The sequence below is a fragment of the Castor canadensis genome, chromosome 5, assembly GCF_047511655.1.
Source record: "Castor canadensis chromosome 5, mCasCan1.hap1v2, whole genome shotgun sequence".
NCBI classification, from domain to species: domain Eukaryota; kingdom Metazoa; phylum Chordata; class Mammalia; order Rodentia; family Castoridae; genus Castor; species Castor canadensis.
Window position 1 is genome coordinate 75,907,705 of NC_133390.1, and position 21,880 is coordinate 75,929,584.

The 21,880-nt window shown below is 47.1% G+C and overlaps 1 long non-coding RNA gene across 2 annotated transcripts in view; it reads right to left on the reverse strand.

Moving 5' to 3' along the window:
- Positions 1–18,564, reverse strand: part of LOC141423068 (uncharacterized) — a 39,997-nt gene extending 21,433 nt beyond the window's left edge. For both annotated transcript variants that reach the window (XR_012447725.1, XR_012447724.1), the window contains exon 1: positions 18,304–18,564. This is a non-coding gene — a long non-coding RNA (uncharacterized lncRNA). The remainder of the gene's footprint in view (positions 1–18,303) is intronic.
- Between the last annotated feature and the right edge of the window lie 3,316 nt (positions 18,565–21,880).

The following is a 21,880-nucleotide window of genomic DNA, read 5'->3' on the forward strand; positions in this document are numbered from 1 at the left end:
AAGGCCTGCCTGACTACCCCAAAGCCTGGTTTTTGCCTCAATACTACCATGAACACCTACCCTTTGACACCTCTGCTCCCCACCTGCAGTGTCACCCCTCTCCTCTGCTGTTCCCAGCTCTTCTTCCCTGAAGCTCTCCCTAACTTTGTGACTATTTAGTCTGACAAGATCTTGGAGCCTTTGAGTTCTAGTTAGAGCTTTGTGTCTTTGGGGTCTCTTTCTTTGCAGATTAGAAGATGTAGAATAAGGCTGAGTGTGGTGGCTCACATCTATAATCTAGCTAGGAAGATCTGAGTCAAAGGCCAGCCCAGAAGAACTTGCCTGGCAAGTAAAAAACCTCAGTACCACCAAAAGAAGATGAAAGGGGAGGAAAAGAAGGAGAAAGAAAAGGAAGCGAGGGAGAAGGAGAACAATGAGATCAGTCCATAGATTTCAGAACATCCAGGTAGCACGAACCTAAACAACCAGTTCATGTTACAGATGAGAATGTTAAAGAGAGACGAAATCTACCCATGTTAGGAGATGAATCAGGGAATAAGAAGCTAGACTACTAAGCCTGGACTCAGGTCTGCTGCCACCAGACTAAGGCTCTTTCTAGATCTTATGTGTGATAGTTTTATTCACCTATTATGTTTCTGTGGACCAGGTCCTGGACTAGGCACCAGCTGTAGAATGACAGAAAAGGGCTTCATGGAGTTTGTAGGTGGTCAGATGAGACAGACCTGTAAACATATCAGACCAGCTGGTTCCCTCAGTGGTGCGGGTTAGAGCCTCCCCAGAGCATCGTGGAGCCCCAGGAAAGCTTCAGACAGGAGGGGACATCCTGGTGTGTTGGAAGGGATCTGTAGGGAAGCCATTCCAGTGAGGAAAGGCTGAGTGAGTACAGCATGATGGAAAGGGCCTGAGTCCTGCTGAAAGGCTCTGGGACTAGCCATGGAAGAGCAGAGTGAATCATGAAGCAGGTCAAGTTGATGAGAGCCAGATTCTGGGCCAGACCCGTGCACTGCAACCCAAACTGAGGCTGAAATCCTCCAGATACTTCCAGCACCCCCAGATTTCCCTAAAATTGCTCCTCCATTGCGTGTTTGTGTACCCTTTGCAGTGGCTCTCACAAGACTCTGTGTCTGTCCACATGTACAACCTTGAGAAGTTAGAAGCCTATTAGACTTAAGCTTTTGGCTCTCCCAGTCAGAGGACTGAGATGGCCAGGTCTGCTGCTCCTGTCCAAACTCCAGCTCCCAAGAGGCACAGGAGATGGATTGCCAGGACTAGGGCCCACAGAGGGTCAGCCACAGACCATGGTAGATCACCTGTGGAGGGCCTAACAGAAGATGGCATGGAAAGTGTGAACAGAAGTCCAAGCTCAAGGGTCAAGGCATCCCTATGCAGACACCCTGGTCATTGACCTCAAGGAGTCAGGAGGGGGAGGTAGGGGTCAGACAAAGGCCAACTCTAACCAAGGACCCCAAGATCCAAACCCCTCTACACTTTGATCCTCAGACTCACAGTCTATTCAATTACTGGAGTCTTCCACTATGTCCTTGAACCACTATGTCCAACAGAACTCATCATCTAGTTCTCCCAGTGAGTGTCCCTTAGAGAAAAGCATCTAGAGGTCACCCTGACCTTGCCTACGTTCTGTCATGTCTATCTCCTCTGCATCCCACCACTTTCTCCTGTGCAAATCTGCTGGAGCACGTTGGAACTGGTTTCACCACATTTAATCTCTTCCCCTTCCATCTATTTTCATTTGGAGTCAAATTTCCAAAGTGCAAATCAAGTCACTTAACTTCCTGACTTCTCAGTTCTCCCAGAGCGAAGTCCAAATACCTGAACTTGGCCAGTAGGGTCATCCATAATCTGACCTCATCTGAGCTCATGAAAGCAGAAGCCCCTCCCCGTCCCCCCTCACCCTCTTCTGGGCTTCAAGAGCCATGTGATGAAGTGATTCCCTAAATCCGGCCTCTGCCCTTGGGCCTAAAGCTCAAACCATCTTCCCCAAAGAAGCAGAATGGTCCACACCCAAGGCAGCCTTTAAGTCTGTGGGAAAATGAGTGCTGACTCTCAGGCTAGACCATCACCAGGAAGAGAAAGTTTCCTTCAGACCCTGCAGAGCCCCTGCTGCTTCAGAACTGAAGGATAAATGCTGGGTGAACCATGCATGGCCAGCACAGCAGCAAGCTAGACCTGAGTCTCTGGACTTGGCTCAGCATCCCTAGAAGGGACCATCTCACTTTGACTGGGGAGGGGGATAGACTAAAATAACAATGCATAAGCTCCCTCTTTCTCAGGTTACACAATGTCTGAGAAATAACCATCCTTGTGGCTTCAACTAAGCCACAGATACTATCACAATACCATTGCTTGAAATAGCCATTCTGTTCCACCCTCCATCTGCACATTCAGACCTTTTCCCATACTCCTGAGACTATCTGAAAAGGAGAACAAGCATGCTTATCAGATTTATGCTTAGAAACTTAATCCACAGGGATAAAACCCCATGTAATGTGTACATTGGACTTTATGAGTGAATATGTCTTTAGCCACCAGAGTTCTGGGTTGTAAGCAACAGAAATGAGCTCCAGAGACAGAAAATAAATTCATTCAAAGGGTATAGAATTGCCCAGAATGCTGGAAAAGCAATTAGAAAAGGAGGAGGAAGAGGAGAGGAAAAGAGAAGAGAGACGGGAGAAGGGAGGAGTGGGGGGAGGGAGGAAGAGGAGGAGGAAGAGGAAGAGAGAAGAAGAAGGAGGAGGAGGATGAGAAGGAGAAGAAGGAGGAGGAGGAGGAGGGAAAGGAAGAAGAAGGAGAGGAGAAGAAGAAAGAAGAAGAAGAAGGAAGAAGGAGAGAGAAAGAAGAAGAGAGAAGGAAGAAGGAAGAAGGAAGAAGAAGAGAAGAAGAGAAGAAGAAAGGAGGAGGAGGAGGAGTTCTGTACAACTATCTAACTAACCCAAGAAGGAGTTCTGCACAACTACCTAACTAACCCAGGGAAGGTGCTGCTGCCCTGCCAGTGAGCACCAGGTATCACACCTGGCACCACCATTATCAATGACACAGGTCATTGTCCATAGTACACTTGATACAACCACCTCCAAAGCCACCAGAGAGCCTTCTTCCCAGGCCTCAGTCCTTTCGATCATGTTACAAGTATGCATTCACCCTGCTGTCCCAGACATCTGAGGGTATAGTCTAAATGACCTCCTGGAAATCTCCCTATCTCACACCTCATGTCACATCCAATCTAAGACTGACCCGTGAACTCTCCTGTCCTCCCATCTGTGTCCTCCCTCCTCCTTGGCCTTTGTTCAAGTTCCCAATGCCTTTGCCTAGACATATCTCACCAGACTTCCTTTGTACTGTCCCCAGAGCCACACGCCTAGGACAGAGGTGCTTCCAGCCATGGCAGACGAGCCTACATTGACCACATTTCTGCCAATAATAACTAGAAAAGTGGATAAAGCACACTGTGCTTCCAAAATCCATTTGAATTTATTGGAGAGCTACCAAGATCAAGGACACTACCAAGGAGCCATCGAAGATGTGACAGGCCAAGATGGCAGAGAGAAGGAAACTACAAAGGGGTAAGCCTGACACCACGCCTCTCTCCAGGCCTTTTTAACTTGACAAACAGAGTCAACAGTCTCAAGGGAAATGTCAGAATACAGGATATGTCAGTCTGAAAGCATTCTCAGCATATCTGCTAGCCAGAAATAAGTTTTCTCTTCATAGGAAGAGAATATCACTCAGCCCCCAAAATCTCCACGCCAGCAGTGCCCACGCTCTGCAATGATGGCGTTCTGTAGTCAGCACTGGCCAATTCCACAGGCACCAGCCGTAGGTACATGGCAAGTGGAACTAGGAACTGAATTTGGAGCTCTATGTCATTTTAATTCAAAACATTCATGTGGCTAATCACTACTGTACTGGATAATGCTGCTTTACACAATGTATAGCTTTCAATTAAAAGTTTCAATTAAAAGCTTTCAGGTGCAGTAGCAGTGCCTGTAGTCTCAGCTATTCAGGAGGCTGAGGGAGGAGGATCACTCAAACAAGAGTTCAAGACCAGTCTGTGCAACATGGTGAGACAGTCTCAAGAAAAAAAATATTATCTGAAAAACCAAGAGACAAGATCAAATGACTAAACACTAAGAATGAAAAAATATAGACACAAAAGTCACCCAAATTTTGGAGTTTTAAAGTCAAAGAGGCCTTGAGTGCCTGTATGCATTACAATTAGGTTTGATGGAATATTATAAAAACTCAAATAACAATAGTTTAAATGACATAAAAACTTGTCTATTTCTTACATAAAAGAAGACTGTCACACAGGATTGGTGTCTCCTCTTTCTCTTCTGCCATTTTTAGTCCTTTTATCCTCAAGGTGACTTTGAAGTCCAAAAGGGCTTGTGGGCTCCAACAATCACGTCCAAGTTGCAACCATTAACAAGAAGAAATGCAGAAAGGCAAAAGGGATCCTTTAAGTTAACTTTAAGTATCCATCCTAGAATTCCCACACCACACTCTGCTTACTCATCTGACTACTGTTCACTGCATGAGAAGCTGACAAAGATAGTCTTTTGTTCCAGAAATGGATAGGTACAGTAGAGTTCTCTAAAGAAGGAAAGGAAAAACAAATATTAGAGTAGATAACTAGCCACCTTTGTTACACTTTCCCATTTAAAGACTTTCAACAATTCCGCATTGCTGGCCACATGAGGCCTTTCCTGGTTTGGCCCCTAGCTCACTCTCCAGTCCCTCCTCCCAGATTGTACAGCATAACCACCCCTGCTGACTGATCATTTTAAGAACACAGAGACATAGGCCTTCCCTCCTGCTCCTTTGTTAGCCTGGAAGGCCCTTTCACTGACAAGTCTGGCTCATTTTCAAAGCTTAATCCAATGGCCATCTCTTTGGTCATACCTTCTCTAGTTCTCAGTCAGAACCACTGCCTCTCTGGGACTCCTAGAACTCAGCATGTGCCTGCATTGTGTTTGTCCTGAACTGTAATTATGGTTCAATTTTCATGTTCCTCCCTTTCTAAATTATGAGCCTCTGCAAATCAGAAACACAAGTTATTCTTCATCTCTACTCCCCTGGAGTTTCTACGGTCTGGTACAGAGTAGGTGCTCTGTTCAAGGTTTGTTGAATAGGTAAGTGAGAGGACAAAGGATAAATTTAGTCAGGTAATAAACTTCAAATACCCCCTTCCTAACTTACATAACTAGCCAATACAGCTTTGACATACAGTGTATTCCATTTTGCATATCCTTTTCATTGTGCCAGAATTTTGTTGTCTTATACTTTGCATGAAATAAGTATGCTGGGTGGGAAAGTTGCTTACATATATATTATTTGATATGATAGTATAAAATTAACCTCAGAGCAGCACAGTCACAATCAGCAGTCATAAGGAATTAAATTCCATTCAGCAATGTAAACCAGGCATCACCTGTGTGCTCAGCAGCATCAGCTACTGTGTGACACCCCTGCCACTCGCCCTTCCACCACATATGCCAAGAAAAGTGTTTACGGTCAGTCGTCACTGTTTGGGGAGTGTGAGACCCCTGGCAAGGAGGAACAGGACAATTAGGACAGTTGAGTTGGTGGGTAAGTGTCACAGTAAGTGCCTGCTCACTATAAGATGGTATCTGTTGCTGTAAATATTTAGAAAAAGAAACAAATGATAGCAAGAAAAGACCTTTAGAGGCAGGAAAACCTTTGAGCTGGTCTTCAAAGTCAAGTCCGAATTTGGGCAGAATGGTGATTATAAAAGCATGAAATGTGGACCGTGGGTGAGAGAAGTGATTTTAGGTGCAGTACTGAATAGCATTAAATGTTACAGCATGAAGATTTTGCCCTGTTCAATTCTTGGTGGCTTTAGATTCGCTGAAGGACAGTCTCATTGGTCCATCTTTCACAGATGGCAATGTTCCTCTCAGCACACACAGGGCAAGGCTCCAGCCCAGACTCTTGGCAACCAGCAATATTGGGCTAAAATGATAGTGTTTTTTACTTCTCTATTGTGTCATTTGTCTCTGGTTTCCATCATGTAGTTTCACGTTTAAAATCAACTAATTTAAGGTTAAAGAGTCAGTTTAAAGAAAACTAGTAAGAATTTCACTCATATGTGGAATCTAGACCTAAAATAATAATAATAATAATAAGATGTGATCATAAAAGGGGAATTGTTTGGAGTGGGGAACCAGTGGTGGGGGCTGCTAAAGGAGAGGGTGATGGATAAATAGAAGAATCATGGTTGAGGCTAGCCTGAGCAGAAAGGGAGACCCTATCTTCAAAATAATCAGAGCAAACAAGGGCAGGAGGTATGGCTCAAGTGGTAGAGTGTCTGCCTAGCAAAGTAGGGGGATGGAGAAAAAAAAATAGTAAGAAAAAATAGTACCTATAGAATGTGGATATGAAAAAAAATAGCAAATGGTACTTAAAGGTCTGAGGTTTGGGAAGCATAATTACAGGTGTGGAGAAGAGACTTTCCCCACCGTGGTGAAGACTGTGCAGGCAGAGACTCCCATGAGCCAGGCAGGAGCCCGATGAGAGTAGTCAGAAGCACAGGCTGGAGCCCGGGGCAAGCTGAAATGTGGAAGCCCCAGGGCATCAGCCCAATGGGTCTCCTGGTGGCATAGAGGATCTCGTGCTGTCCACATGCCTTTCTGCTCTTTACTGGGCCATGTCCCTCACCCTTGAGCCTGCCCTCCGTGCATTGCACCTCTGAGGACAGGGCTGTGGGTGTGGAAGGTAGACATCAAGGAGAGGCTGGGTGGGAGGTGCCAGAGAAGGGAGACACAGAGGCAGAGGCTGATGTGAGCACGTTCCATACTGGTGCCTTGGACAAGAGCTGCCTGGCAAGTCAGATGCCCAGCACTCTGTAACCAAGCAGCCCCTGGAGGCCCTGGGACCCACAGGGCTCGCCACAATGGCAAGGGAGCCAGCCTGCATGTGCTGCCTGCAGGTCCTCTCTGGAAGACCTGGCCTCCACTCTCACCTTCATGCCTTCAAACTCTGTATGACTCAATTCCCCTTTCCGTCTCTTTTGCACTGAGGACAGGAAATCTACAAGCAGCACCCACCCCCATGTCCCACAGACTACAAAAGCAATAAAGGTGGAGAAAAGGCTGGGAGAATGTTTTCTGAATAAGTGATAAGTGTGACATTTCCAAGCCTGGCTGTGCTTTCGACTGATCTGACTGACCCAAAGCAACCCAGTGAAGCGACGCAAGGCGGAGGCTCCACGTCTCAGCATCTGATGCCATCAATCTAGGCCCTGCTGGCAGCACTGGCTTCCCTTGAAAAACATTTCAAAAAGAAAAGGTCACAGCCATTTGTTTCTCTGTGTGAATGAATTCACAAAACACTGGCTGTGAGTCCCACAGATAGCTGCTCTAACCCTTCCAGGGAAACTCTCCAGGCTCAGCATGACTTTCCAGGGCAAATCTTCAGATCCAAGTCCATCCATCAGCTCTGTCCCCCAAAAAGCAGAGCAAGGTCCATTAGTACGAGGTCTAGGGTTGGATGGTTTAGGTTTGGAGCTTGGCCTTTCTTCTTACTAGCTGTGTGACCTTCGACTCATTACATAACATGTCTGAGCCTTTCTCATATGTACAGCAGGTTAATGAATAATTGCAGACAATGAAATGACCTTTGAAAAAAGAATGAAATCTGTCATTTGCAGCATTGTGGATGGAACTGGAGATCATTATGTTAAGTGAAGTAAGCCAGACACGAAAAGACAAATGCCACATGTTCTCATATGTGCAAGCCAAAGATGTAGAGAGTAGAATGGTGACTCCCAGAGGCTGGGAAGGGGAGAAGGAAGAGTGCCAATATGTAAAAAGACAAACAATACAGGTAGCTAGTTCTGGTGTTCTATAGCACAGTGGGTATCGATAGTTAACAATAACATTGTATATTTCCAAATAGCTAGAAGAGAGGACTTTGAATGTCCCCAACACAAAGAAATGATGCTTAAAGAGATGGATATGCTAATTACCCTGATTGATCATTATGCATTGTACATAGGCATCAAAATGTCACACTTTACCCCATAAATGTGGGGAATTATTTTGTGCCAACTAAAAATATTCTTTTTCAAAAAAGAGGCATCAGATGCGGTGGTGGCTCATGCCAGCTACTTGGGAGGCAGAGTTAGGAGGATCTTGGTCTAAGGCTGGTCTCAGGCATTATGACTTCCCTTAATTCCTAGGGTCACCTGGGCTTTGCTGGGCAGGTCTTCCCCGATTCAGAGAGCAGCTGAGTTTGGAGTCAGCTGAAGGCGTGACTGGGCAGGAATATCCAAAATTGTTCTTCGTGCATGTGTTTAGGCCTCTGCTGGGAGAGCCTAAAAGTCAGGTGCTGGCAGCGTGTATTCCTCATGCAGCCCCTTCCTGAGACTTCCTGCCTGGGCTCCTCACAGCATGGTGTCTCAGAAAAGCCAGACTTCTGCATGGAAGCTAGCCACTCCCAGAGCAAGCATCCCGCGACATCAAGAAGCTGTAAGGTGTCTTATAGCCTAGTGTCAGAAGTCACATAGCACCACTCACCACGTTCACTGTGGTCACACAGGGCCATAGGGGGACAGCTGCACAAGGGCATGTACCAAATGAGCTCCTCACTGGGGCCATTTTGGAGATTGGCCACCACACCCACCATCAGCCTCTGCTAATTTGCCATGGCAAATTCCAAGATTTTATTGAAATCACAGTCCTCACAGTTGCCATTTGCTTATATGTGCAAGGGTGATAACGACAAATGCTCCATAGGTGCAGTGGAGAACAGATGACATGGTGCATGGGAAGCTCTAGCATGGTACCTGGCACACGGGGGTACACGTAAGTCCCCATTCCAAGTGGGGAGAGATCCTCACCCCGGCTTTCTCAGACCCCCTCTTTGAAGGGCCACCCTGAGCCCAGATGCCATCACTCTCTATTTCTCGGCTTTGTGTGTGTGTCCCCAAGTTTAGTTTAGCCCGACACCTGCCAGGTTTGCCTGGCACTGAATAAATAATTCACAAGTGGAGTTGTCAACTCATACTGCTTTGCCAGGCTCCTTCTGAATGGAAGCTTTGCTAAATCTGTACTGAGTTATTTTTAAAATTTTTAAAACAGGTTAAACTACCTGATGTGAAAAATTTCAGAAATGTGTTTATTTCCTTCAGGCATCTATTCTTTGGAACGTGCCAGGAGCCATATACAAGTTCATTTGGGATTTAACATGAATTACCAAGCAGCTGGAGAGAACTCAAGGTGATGAGCTACTGACAATGGTTGTTAATGACACTCAGAGAGCAGAGAGGACCACTTAGCCTCTCAGTGGCTAGCTCTGGCATGGCAGGGAGAGCAGGATGCCAGTCACGTCTGTACCCTCCTCATCCTAGCTCTCTTACCAAGACCAGAAAGCACCACACACATCACTGCTCCAAAGGACCCAGGAGCACTAGCTTATTTTGTCCTCCTCTGGACATCCACAGCAACCTCCCCTAACTCATTCATCAGCCAAAGCTTCCATCTCCTACACATGCCTGGTCCTGGCTAGTCATGTCCCTGCACCCAGCCACCAAGACAGGTGGCTCCTGTCCTTCCTACTACCTCACACCTCCAACCAGTCACCACCCCCGAACCTCCCCATCCTCTGCTTCAGCCAGCTGGCCTCCTCCTCCTCCTCTGAGACCACAGTCCAGAGAAGCAGAACACAGGAGAGCAATTTTTTGGCTGTTTCCTGAGTCTCCTCGTAACTCTGGGTCCTTTGTGCCTTCCTCTACAAAGTAAGGAATTGGAAGCTTCTTCTTGCGCTAAGATTCTGTGACTCTTCTGAGGAAACTTCTAAGGGGAGATAAAAATGCTTGGATCCTTATCTGACCTTGGGCCTCCAGCAGTCTCCTCAGATTTCAGGGGAAATCTCTAACCTCACAGTGTAAACTATCATCAACTCCAGTTGGCTCTGCAGAAGACAACCAACATGGAGGAGAGAGTAGGCTGGAAATGAAAGGCCAGACAGACTCCTTTGGGAACAGCTGATCTTCCAGAGATAGGAAAGTGAACACCTAGAGACCTCTGTGTACACCAAAAAGTTCATCTTGTCATCATTCGGGGAATGGCTGGTAGTGTCACCCTGCTGAGAGTTGTAGGGCTGGCTGTGCTATGGGACTCTGGACCTGCTTCCCACCCTCTAGTTGGAGTCGTTGATCTGTAGGCTGACACTGAGTTGTCTAAAGGGGGAAGAGCTGTTCACGGGAAGCTGGGGATGGTTGTGTTTCTCACAAAGCCTCAGTCTGAATCAGAAGATTTAATGAAGGCGACAAGTAGGAGAAAGGCACCATGGTGCCTAATTTTACGTGTCGATTTGGCTGGGCCATAGTGCCAAATATTTGCTCAAATATTATTCTGGATTCTTTTCGTGAAGGTATCTTTTGGATGAGATTAACATTTAAATCAGTGAACTTTTAGTGAAGAAATCACCCCCCCACATACACAAGGTCCACCTTGTGGGCGGACCTCGTCTAATCAGCCAAAGACCTGAATAGAATAAAAACCAAAAGAAGGAATTTGCCAGCAGACTGCCTGTGGGACCAGACTGCAGTTCTTCCCTGGGTCCCCAGCCTGCTGGCCTCCCCCATCAGATCTGGACTTATCAAGCCTTCACAGTCACGTGAGCCAATGCCTACGTACCTTCTCTCTGTCTCTGTCTCTGTCCCTCTGTCCTTCTCCCTCTCTCTGCTTCTTTCTGTGTTTCTGTGTGTCTCTGTCCATCTGTGTTTCCCTTCCCTACACACACACACGTATGCATCCCATGCTGCGGGTTCTGTTTCTTTAAAGATCCCAGAATGACGGAGGAGCTCTCCCTGCTGCCCACAGGAAGAGACAAGCCTCAGGGTCACCTCAGGCTGTGCCAAGGTTACTTAAATCTAGCCCCCTCTCAAATGACTTCTAGCTGTTTTCACAAGCCCTGTGAGATGGCACTAAACTCCCTCTGGTTCCAGAACCTCTCTGAAGGAATCTCCTCCTCCAGAAAGTGTCCCAGGTCAGCGCAGAGGCCAGCAGCCAGGGCCAAGCCAGCATCGCAGAGCACCTACTTTGACAATAACTAACAGTGACCATCAGGCATTATTCTCTGTGCTTCCCTCACATGATGTGATTTAACCATCAAACCCCAGGAACTAGGTTCTATTAATATCCATATTCCACCAATGAAGAAACTGAGGTACTGTGAAATTAATCCCTTGACCTGAAGTCCACACCATGCATTCTGCCTGCTGTGCATAAGAGCTCTACCTGGTAGCTCACTTGCTAGAGATAATGTTATGATGCAGATCCACTACCTGGTAAGGATCTATATATACCTTACTTAAGGTAAGGAAATAAGAACTAGAGAGGTTAAGGAGTTTTGTAAGGTCACACAGCTAATGGCAAAGTCAATATTATCTTCCAAGTCCTCTGACCACATCCCAAGCTCTTTGAGTCAGCCGTGCTGCTTCCAGGAAGATGGCTGCTATGGGTTTTCAGCTGTCCCTGCCCTTTACAGGCCAACTGACCCCTCCAGCCACATTTCATGATAATGGTTATCATTAATCACCACATCACAATGTTAATTACACATATATGTCCAAGTTGTCCTGAGGGGCAATGCAGAACACCCTCCATTCCATGGGGACTGGGCTGGTTGTACTGAAGATGAGGATGGGCACCTGCCAAACTTCAGGGTGGAGCGTGGGGTGGTTACTTAAGTCTCAACACCATGCACCACGGAGTTAATGTTCACCTTAGTTCTATGAAATGACACTGACCTCCATTTTACAGATGAGGAAATTGAGCACACAGAGCTCCCAGTGACAGGCAAGATCGTAGGAAGCATCAGCCTTTTCAGAGAGTTGCTGAAGTGCTTCACACTGTCCCACCCCCCTGCCATCCAAGGACTCCCACCTCCAATCCTCTTCACCCTACCCTCCTTCTAAGAAAGTGCCCCTGAGAAAATGGGTGACCCGGCTCTTCAGGAGAGAGGGACTGTTGCTCCCACCCCACAGGGGAAGCACAGGGACAGTGCTGCATCCTTAGGACCCCCCGCTCTTGGAACTAGAGGCTGTGGGACTGTGTAATCTGGTCCTGGGTGACTGTTGGGACATCTCCCCTGCCTCTGCTTCTCACTGCCACTAATCCTCCCCTCCCCTTCCAACATCCTCTCAGCCTCCAAGCCATAAACCAGAGGTCAGCCATCACCCTGCTCCACCCTCAGTTCAACACCTAAAAGATCCAGACTATAGTCCCTCCCAAGGACTCTACCCACAACCTTCCCAGCCCCACCCCACACTGCTTCTTCCCTTGCAAAAGCCTACTCACCCCACCTTGTTGCTTGACTACCGGCTCAGACCCCACCTGTCTTACTCCCCCACCCATACTTGGCGTTCACCTGGGCATTAACTTAGCATTGGCCTCCATGCAGCTAAGCTAATCACTCATGAGATCAGGAGCCACATCTACCTATGTCCCCAGGGCCTAGCACAGTGGCTGGCACATTAGAAGAGCTCAATAAACATTTGTTGGGTGTGTGGATGGATGACTTGACTGAATGAACTGAAAGTATTCTGGCACGACATCTTAACGGCTTTGCTTTTTGCCCCTGCTTCTGTAACACCTAATGGCCTTCTCCAGACCCCTTGAGGACCAACGCACAGGCTGGCTGTTGCTTAGCTTATTCTCTACATGGGCCAGGTCCAGCCAACTGTCCTTCACCAGCTTCTCTATTCAACTCCCCAGGATGCCCGAAGGCCCAAGTCTTCTACCCTCTTCTCTCCCACAGTCTTGGGGAAAGGCAGCCCAAGGTGTGTCCCTGCTCTGCACAGCTCTCCCAGACCCCCTCTCAGCACCGAGTACTCCTCACATCCACATCACCCTCACACTTACCTCCCGAGACCACAGTGAGTTCTAGTCACTCCTCCTCCCTCAGATCCAACCCTCCTTGAGGCAGCTGTAGGCTGTAATGGAAGGGATGAAGCACATAGCCAATGGCTTTGGTGGTCAGGACCTTGATCTATCTCTGCTAATGGGGTGCTTCCCCAGAACGCGGGTGACAAATGCACAACTTATTGCTATTCTCCAACACCTTGTTATTATCCCAGTTCTCTGCTAGAGTCCAATTCTAATTGATTAACACTTTGGACACACATTGGAAGATAATATTCATGTGGTGGGAAGACTGAAGTGCTAGCATTGATACTTTTGTCCTCAGGCCAAATCTCTGGACCCGTACATCCCTCCCATTGCTGCTGTGGGAGAGTCAGCTCCTGGTCACCAGATGCCCTGAAGACATGGTCCTTGCCACCTGAGGCTTGAGCTAAGGCTAGGGTTCCATGTTCTGTCTTCTGACACAGACATACACAAGTCACAGGCAACAGAGCTCTGCAATTGTTAAACATTAAAAAGAAAAAGTGAATTTTCCCCCAAGGAGAAGAGAAACAGGGAGAGCATGCAAGATTACTTCTCAGAACAGGCCTTAGTTATCATGGTGACTCAGGAGCTAGGGCCAACGTCATCCCAAGCACGCACCAAGTGCTCTTGGCAAACATGGCCCCTAAAGACAGTCTCCAGGGATTGACGGAGGAAGGAAGGAACAAGGACAATTTAGGCTTTACCCACCTTTGAATTGTTCTAATTTTGCAACAAGCATGTTTTGTTTTTATAATTACCCCTCCCCCAAATCCTACAAATGTCTTCTATTTTAGGCATAGATTCAAAGAACCACAGGGTCTCGATGAGCAATAGAGGCCTTGCGACTCATCCAGCCCAGCTCTCTCCCTGACCGGAGGAAATCGGGCTCACAAAGAGGAAGGACTTGCCCAAGGTCACACAGCTCAAGGTCACACACCAGACAGAAGGTTTGGAACTCATTTTGCAGACACATTCATTTATAAACTTAATTATTCAATAGCAAATCTAATTGGAACAAGGGCTGCTACAGCAAGTGTGGTTTAACATTTCCCTAAGAAAAAAGGAACGGCAATTAGAACTGTGCTACACACACACACACACACACACACACACACACACACACACAACCAACAACAAACCTTTGACTATTCTGGAGGTGAGCTTGTTAAAGCTCAAGAATTAAGTAAGAAAATGCTGAGAGAACCAAACAGGTAAAGAGAGTCCCTGGGAGGCAAGAGCACATCTGCCTGTCTATACATCTGTATTTCTATAATCTTTGATCTGTGCACTGGGGTGGGGGGAGTGAAAACAAGAAAGTGAAAGAAACAAGATCACATGAAAGGAGGACAGGGAGCATGGACAGGATGACTTGTAGGCAATCCCCAGGGAGAAAGCCCCCAGTTTCAAGAAGATAGGAGAGCCAGAAAATAGATGGGATCACTGGAGGCCTTTTGGGAACCACACAAGAAAGAATCTGGTAGGTCAGATGCTGGATGGTGTTCCTCCCCTAAAAGCTAGATGCTGTGTTTTGGATGTGGTTTGTCCCCTAAGGTCCATGTGTCAGAAGCTTGGTCCTCAGTGTGATCATGTGGGAAGAGATGGGAACTTTAAGAGGGGGAGGCTGGTGGGAGGAGTGTAGATCACTAGGTCACTGTCTTCAGAAGGGATTAAAGTTCTTTAGAGAGCAAGCCCAACCCCTGGATCTTTCTCTTACTTCCTGAGTCAAGATGCAATCACTTGCTCCCACAGGTACACATACCACAGCAATCCACCATTGCCATCACCACGATGTGATGAAGACAAAAACTGAGTGATGCAGCCACCATGCCCTTGCACCTTCACAACTGTGAGCTAAATAAACCTCTTTTCCTTATAAGTAGCCTGCTTCAGGGGCAGGGGCTTTTTCTATAGTTTGCAGGTTTCAATGCTGACTCCCTAAAATATCACCAAAGCAACCTGTAAATAAGAAAAAAAAATTGATTTACTCTTACTGAAGTAAGGGAGAATGTCACTCGGAAAGCGTTCTAGTAGCATCCAGGAGGGAGTTGCACAAAGGCAACACCCTTATTGAGATTTGAAGTCTGGTTTAAGATGGGTCTTTCCATTGGGAGGACTCTGGGATAGCATCTTTGGGATTTTCTTGGGTTTCCCCTTATGGTCCACAATGTCAACCAGTGCAGGAACCATGGCATCTCACAAATGTTCCCAAATATTGAGAGGAGGAAGTACTTGGTATCTTTTTATGAGTGAAGCAAATATTCCCAGAAGCCCTCCTTAGCTTCCCCTCACATCCCATTGGCTGGGGTAGAGTCACATTCCCATGCCTCAGCCAATCACTGGCAAAGAAAAAAAGGAGCTGGCTTAATTGTCTTAAACTAATCCCATGCTTGGAAGGTACTGGTGAAAGACATGGGCACCCAGAACCTGGATGAAATCAGGATACATTAGCAAGAAAGAAGGGGTGCTCTGGGGTGGGTGAGGCCTAGTCAGCGCAGGAATTTCTGACTAGACAACTTTCAAGCTTGATTCCAAGGCTTGGATTCTATTTCTAATTTCCAGATAAAGAATCTAGTCTTTATAAATAGTCACTCCATTTCTATAAAAAAAAAAACAAAACAAAAGCACTGCTGTTTTGAACTTACTTACAGCCCAGCTTTCCTTCCCTATGCCCTGTCTTTGTTTTTTGTGGTACTGGGATTTGAACTCTGGGCCTTGCATTTGCCAGGCAGGTGGTCTACCACTTGAGTCATGCCCCCATGCTTTGGTTATTTTTGAGATAGGGTCTCACATTTATGCCCAGGATCGTCTGAACCTTGATCCTCCTATTTACACTTCCCATGTAGCTGGGATGACAGGCACGCACCACCACACCTAGCTTTTATTGGTTGAAATGGGGTCTCACAATCTTTTTTGCTCAGGCTGGTCTCAAACTTCAATCCTCCTAATCTCTGCCTCCCAAGTAGTAGGATTACAGGCTTGAGTCACCTCATCCAGCCCCCACTCTCTGTCCCTGCAGATGCAATTAACCCCTGGTGACACCTTAGGCACACGAACACTGTGACCAGGGTCCTGATGAACTGGTGTGGGCCAGACAGTAAAGGCAGGCAGCTCATTGCAGCTTCTCTCTTTCCTTCAACTTTCTTGCAAAACAAGACAGAAGGAAGAGAAGAGTGGGAAGCAAAGTGAACTGAGGAAACAGTAGCTGCAGAGAACGAAGCCTCTTTGATTCTGCTGTGGACTGGTCTTTCATGGCGCCAAGAAGGACACATCTAAGGGGCTAAAACGAGGTGGAAATACTCTTGATGAGTACGTCTCCAATCTCTCTGGGACCCCTGAGGTAACTGGATATGACCTGGGTTGTCCTAAACTAACCTGAGCCAGCAGCCCAAGGCCAAGTCTGCCTTTGTGCCCAGGCCCTGGAGGCCATGACATAGAAAAAGAGAGCCTTTGGCTCTCACTGTGTGAAACAGAGCCCTGCCTGCCAGTAAGACCCAGTAAAACAGTGAGAATCGTCACAAAATAGGAAAAGACAGGTAAGATTCCAGGTAAGCAAAAGCAAAAGGCAAATGTCTACTCTGTGACTAGTTGTGGTGGTACATGCCTGTAATCCCAGCTACTCAGGAGGTGGAGACAGGAGAATCATAGTCCTTGACTAGCCCTGAACAAAAGTATGAGATCTTATCTGAAAAACAAACTGAAGAAAGCAAAAGGGCTGGTGGAGTGGTTCAAGTGGTAGAATGCTTGCTTAGCAAGTGTGAGGCCCTGAGTTCAAACCCCAGTACCACCAAAACCAACCAAACAAAAATATACTCTATGGCCTCAGAGGCTCAGGTGTTCCCCTCCCAGTAACTGCCTGCCCACTACTCCCAGCCCCTCACTCTGCATTCTCACACTGAGTTCATGCACGTGCCACGGTAGGAAGGGGCTTTTGCTGAATAGCTAGCAGGGAGGCAGGATATAGACCCTCATTTCCTGTGATCCTTGTCAGCGGAATGAAGACCATCATAGAGCATCTAAGAACACCAGACATGACAAAAATGGGAGTCAGAAAACCAGAGTGGCAGGCTGCACTGAGGGCAGGGAGGTCTGATGTCAGATCGCCTGTTGTCCTGGCAACGGAATGCTGCCAAGGGATGCTGGGCCGAAGACCATCCATCCACACCCAGGCACTGAACTTGTGAGCATCACAGCCCATACTAAGTGTGGTCAAGGCAACAGAGAGGACTAAGACAGAATACCTGCTGGACAAAAAAGGCACTTACAGATACAATCACCCGTGAAAACCTTGGGAATGGGGCAGCCTTTTGCTGACAGCTGACAAGAGACTAGAGCCCTTGATCTAGCCACCAGCAGGGACCTGAATCCTTCCAACAACCAAGTAAACTGCGAAGTGGATCCTTCTCCAATGGACCTGGAGTGAGCCCCAGTCCTGGAGGACATCTTGGTTGCAGCCTTTCAGAGGATCCAACTGAGCCAGCCTGAATCCCTGACCGTCAGAAACTAGGTGTTGGTAAACATGATTGCTGGGCAGTAATGCATAACTTAGCAGAACGTCAGTGGCAGAGAAAGCAAGGGCCTGGGGCTGGAAAGACCAAGGAGCATCAGGAGATGCATGTCTCTGTGGCTGGAGCAAACCTGCAAGGTGAATCGCAGGACATAGGGGTTGGAAAGGTGGGCTGGGGGCAGACCATGGGGGCTTTCAAAGACAGAGTGAGTTGTCTAGACTGTGTCTGAAGAAAAGGAGCTTCCAGTGATGGTGGACCCTGGGAGGGACTCACCTGAGGAGTAAGTAGGCCCCTTTGAGCACCCGTCAAATCCTAGTATGTTGGTGAATGTCTACAAAGACGTCTTCTCTATGTCTCTGAGGCTTCCAGATGAGGCTACACCAAGATCCTGGGGTAGTTTATCTTTGGGGCACTCAAATCAGTTCATGACAGGGTGGATAACAGGAGCTAAGGCCCCTGGGTTTCTGAGCTGTGCCAGTTTCCTCAACCTCCCCTTCTCCCCTCAGTGTAAAGCAGGACCTAACCTACAGTGAGTGCCCAATGGGACTCCTGGAGCCATCAGGGCAGCCTCTCGTGGTCTCCTGGAGGCTAGAGCAGCACAACTGTAGCCTCAATGACTTACCCACTCCACAGCCAATGGAGAACCTTCCATGGCACATTGAAAATGACTCTGAAGGAGGCGAGAGCATGGTAAATACTAACAGAGTCATAAATCCAAGAGTTTGTAGATGGACTACAACAGAAAAAAAATTTTGGTCTTATCATTTGGAAAGGATATTCTTTCTCCCTTGTTATAAATAAATTGAACAATTCAAAGCCCTCGTCTTAGGGAAGAGCCTGAGAGGCAGAAGGTCAAGTAAACCTACCTGGCAGTTTGAAATGGTGTGAAAACCTCAGCTCCCCCGAGGAGGAAGTTGCTCAGATGTGTAAATCTTTCCTCTTTTGGGGCTTAGGGGAAGAAAGCTGCCCTGGCTCTCATGCTCCCCCACATGGTATTGGGAGAGTAGTCAGAAGTTTGGCCCACTGGTGCCAAATGGTCCTGGACCATCAGGAAAGTTCTGTGAGGAAGGAGGTCAGGACAGGAAGAAGAGAATAGCTATGAGAGCAGCTCTTGTACCACAACCCCAGATGGGATTTAAAATGTGCTGTCCCCCAAGGCCAGAAATCACAAGGGAGTCTGGCCAGAGCACAGAGTAATAAACATGTGCCCAAAGCAAACCAAGGCCACATTCCAAACGATTTAGTCACTGCCCCTAGCTAAGAAAGGAAAGCAACTTTAAAGGGCATCCCAGGGAGAAGAATTTCATTCATTCCAACAGGCTGGGCACAGGCTGTTACATGGGGGTTTAAAAAAAAAAATGCTCTGCCTACTAAGCCCCAAAGACAGTGGGGAGACAGCAGGAAAATAGACATCTACCCAGAAAACCCAGGCCAAATGGAGGTACGAGGAAAGAAGCTGCCTGAGGAGGAACCCTCAAAACAGGGCCAGGGGACAACAAAGTGGTCAGGCAGCCAGCTGAGCCAAGATGACCAATATGGGGCATCATGGAAAGTACACAGTGGAAGTTGGACTGGAAGTGTGCTTTGGACTCAGACTGAATTCCAAATCACAGTTTCTGAGTAAGTCAACCCAGGAAGGTCTCCAGCTCCAGCCTGAAGCTGCTGTCTACTCCGAGGGAAGAGGTCTGGAACAGAGGCAAAGATATCTCAGAACTACCTGCTGGCTTCCCCAGGCACACCTCCTTTCAAGGCCCCTCCAGCAAGTTCTGGTAGTGTCCTTTGTGCTTGGGTTACACCTTGGAATATGGATTTCTTGCTGAAAGTGGAGCATTGATGAGTCCTGTTGTCACTCAGGGACCTTCCATTTACTATGACAAAGTCAAAGAGCCTCATGTTGGTGCTCACCACCCTCCACACTGGCACCGGATCCCTGCCCAGCATGGTCTCCACTCCCTACATGAACCTTCCACTATGGAGCCCCAAGTCACCCAGCTCACACCAGGCCTCCTAGCTCCTACTTGCACACCCTTCCTGCCGCAGTACCATAAGTTTACAGATGACCCACCCATGTCAGTCAGGGTTCTCCAGAGAAACAGAACCAATACGCTGCGTCCATGTGTATATAGAGAAAGTGATTTAATTTTGAAAAGTTGGCTCATGTGCTTGTGAGGACTGACAAGTCTAAACCCTGAAGGGCAGGACAGCAGGCTGGAGACTTAGGAGAAAGCTGATGTGGGTGGCAGCTCAAGTTCAAAGGCGGGATTCCTTCTTCCTGAAGGGACCTCCGTGTTTTGATTGGATGAGAACCATTGTGGAGGGTAATCTGTTTTATTTAAAGTCGACTGATTTCTTACAATTACCTATACAGCAATAGCCAGATTAATAGGTGACCAAATAATCAGGATACCACATTCTATATGGTATGCTGAGTTGGCATATAAAATTAATCTTCTCACCAGCTTTCAGGCTCAGCTCAAATTCAACCTCTTCCTCCAAATCATTTCCACCTCCAACTGAAAATGATTGCCACCTCTTCCAAATTTCCATAGTCCTATATCTAGCCACACTTCTCTTGAGACATTTAACCTTTGTTTCCCATAGTAGGGTGATTTGTAGCTTTGAGTTTGTTCTTCAACATGGCTGTGTATGCTAAGTCAATTAAATCCTTATTACACCGTTTAAAAAATATCTATATAACCTTGAGGATGCTCCTTAACCTCACCAAGTCTTGGTTTGTGTAAAACATGGGGATAATATGCTATTTATCGGGCTGGTATAATGGCTCAAATGGTAGAATGCCTGCCTAGCAAACCTAGCAAGAGTAAGGCCCTGAGTTCAAACCCAAGTACTGCAAAAAAAAATAGAGTATTTCTCTTAAAGAATCCTTGAGGTTTATGAGACAGTATTACACCAGCTACATACTAAGCATTTTATTCAGTTATTCAACAAATATTCATTGAGCACCTATTATTTGCCAGGCACTGGGAATATAGAAGTGAAAGAGACCAAGCTGCTGCTCTGATGGGCCTATATTCATATTCATGTAAATAAATGGGAAGAAATGACTCTTGGAAGTGCTAGTGCTAGGATAAAAGGTGGAGAGCAGAGTAGGGAGGAGAAGAGATCTAATTTAGCAAAGACCTGAATTAAGAAAAGGAGCAGGTCATGTGAGACCTGGGAGAATATTCATGGACGAACCAGCAGGAATAAGTGCAAAGTAATTATACTTGTAAGCCAGTGGCTAATTCCTTCTTTTCCCCATTCCCCACGATTGTATCTTTGGAGAAGGCGAGATGAGGAGATAGATGGGCCTTCGTCTTCATATGGGTGGTCCTCACCATCCAGTAAACCGTAGCAATGGAGGCCACTGGCCACTGGTCAGGGAAGACTTTTCCTATCTGTTCCAAGTTCTGTTTCACTGGCCACACTGTCCCTCGGTATCTGGTCTCCAGTGTAGGTTTAAGTGTTTCTTTTCTTCAGGGTCATTGATACTGTGTTACAGAATCTAAGGAGAGTGAGAGTTCCTGGGGAAGTTGATCCCAGGCCTTTGAAAGTTGCCTACCTCCTTCCCAAACAATCCACCCTCTTTTCTTCCTGCAGCCTTTTCCTTTGCAGTTTCTCAGTCAGAGGCCATATTGTCCTACATCTCTACTACAGGGGTGCTTGGAGTGAGAGGAGGGTATTTTTCATTGTCATGCCACTGTATTATGGGTATTTGGTGGTCTGGCATCAGACCTGAATGCACAGGGTAGTCCCATACAAATAACTGCCCCACCCAAAAGGTAAATACAGACATTAATCTCTCACTGTTCCCCCAAATGTTACCAAATCCCTTTCTTCCCTATACCTGGATTATGTCATGTCTCTCTTCAGAAATAAAATCTTAGTCTCCCAAAGTCCCCAGTGTGTCATACAAAGTGGACAGCTTTAGATGTGCAGTGTCAGTGCCCTCCCTTCAAGTGGTTACTCTTCACCAGGAAAGCAAGGGTAGCTGCCAGTGCCTGCTGGCTCCCCCAAAGGGAGGGGTCAGCTCTGATCCTGTGCCAGGGCCAGTGAGAAAAATGGTGGGAGGTCTTCGAAGCCAGACTATGGTTAGTTCTCCATACCTAAACCCAAACACTTCTCACCAACTGAGAGGATAAATCAGCCTTCTAGATGAGAAGTTTATATTACCCCTACTAAATCCTCTTCATTCCGTCTTGGAATCACATTACAAAGCTTTCTAGATGAATTTGACAGCGATCCAAATGCCTCTCCAGTAGGGGCAATAGTTGGTGGTGGGAGTGATGGGTCCCCAGCTTGCCTTGCCATTTATCATCAGCAGCATCGACTTTGGCTATGATTAACCACACAAGGCCTCAAATGCTGGTGCACACTGGCGGAAGTTCTGTCACTGGAAAGTCCTCACTGCATGGGTGATTGGTAGGAAAAGATGGGGCGAGG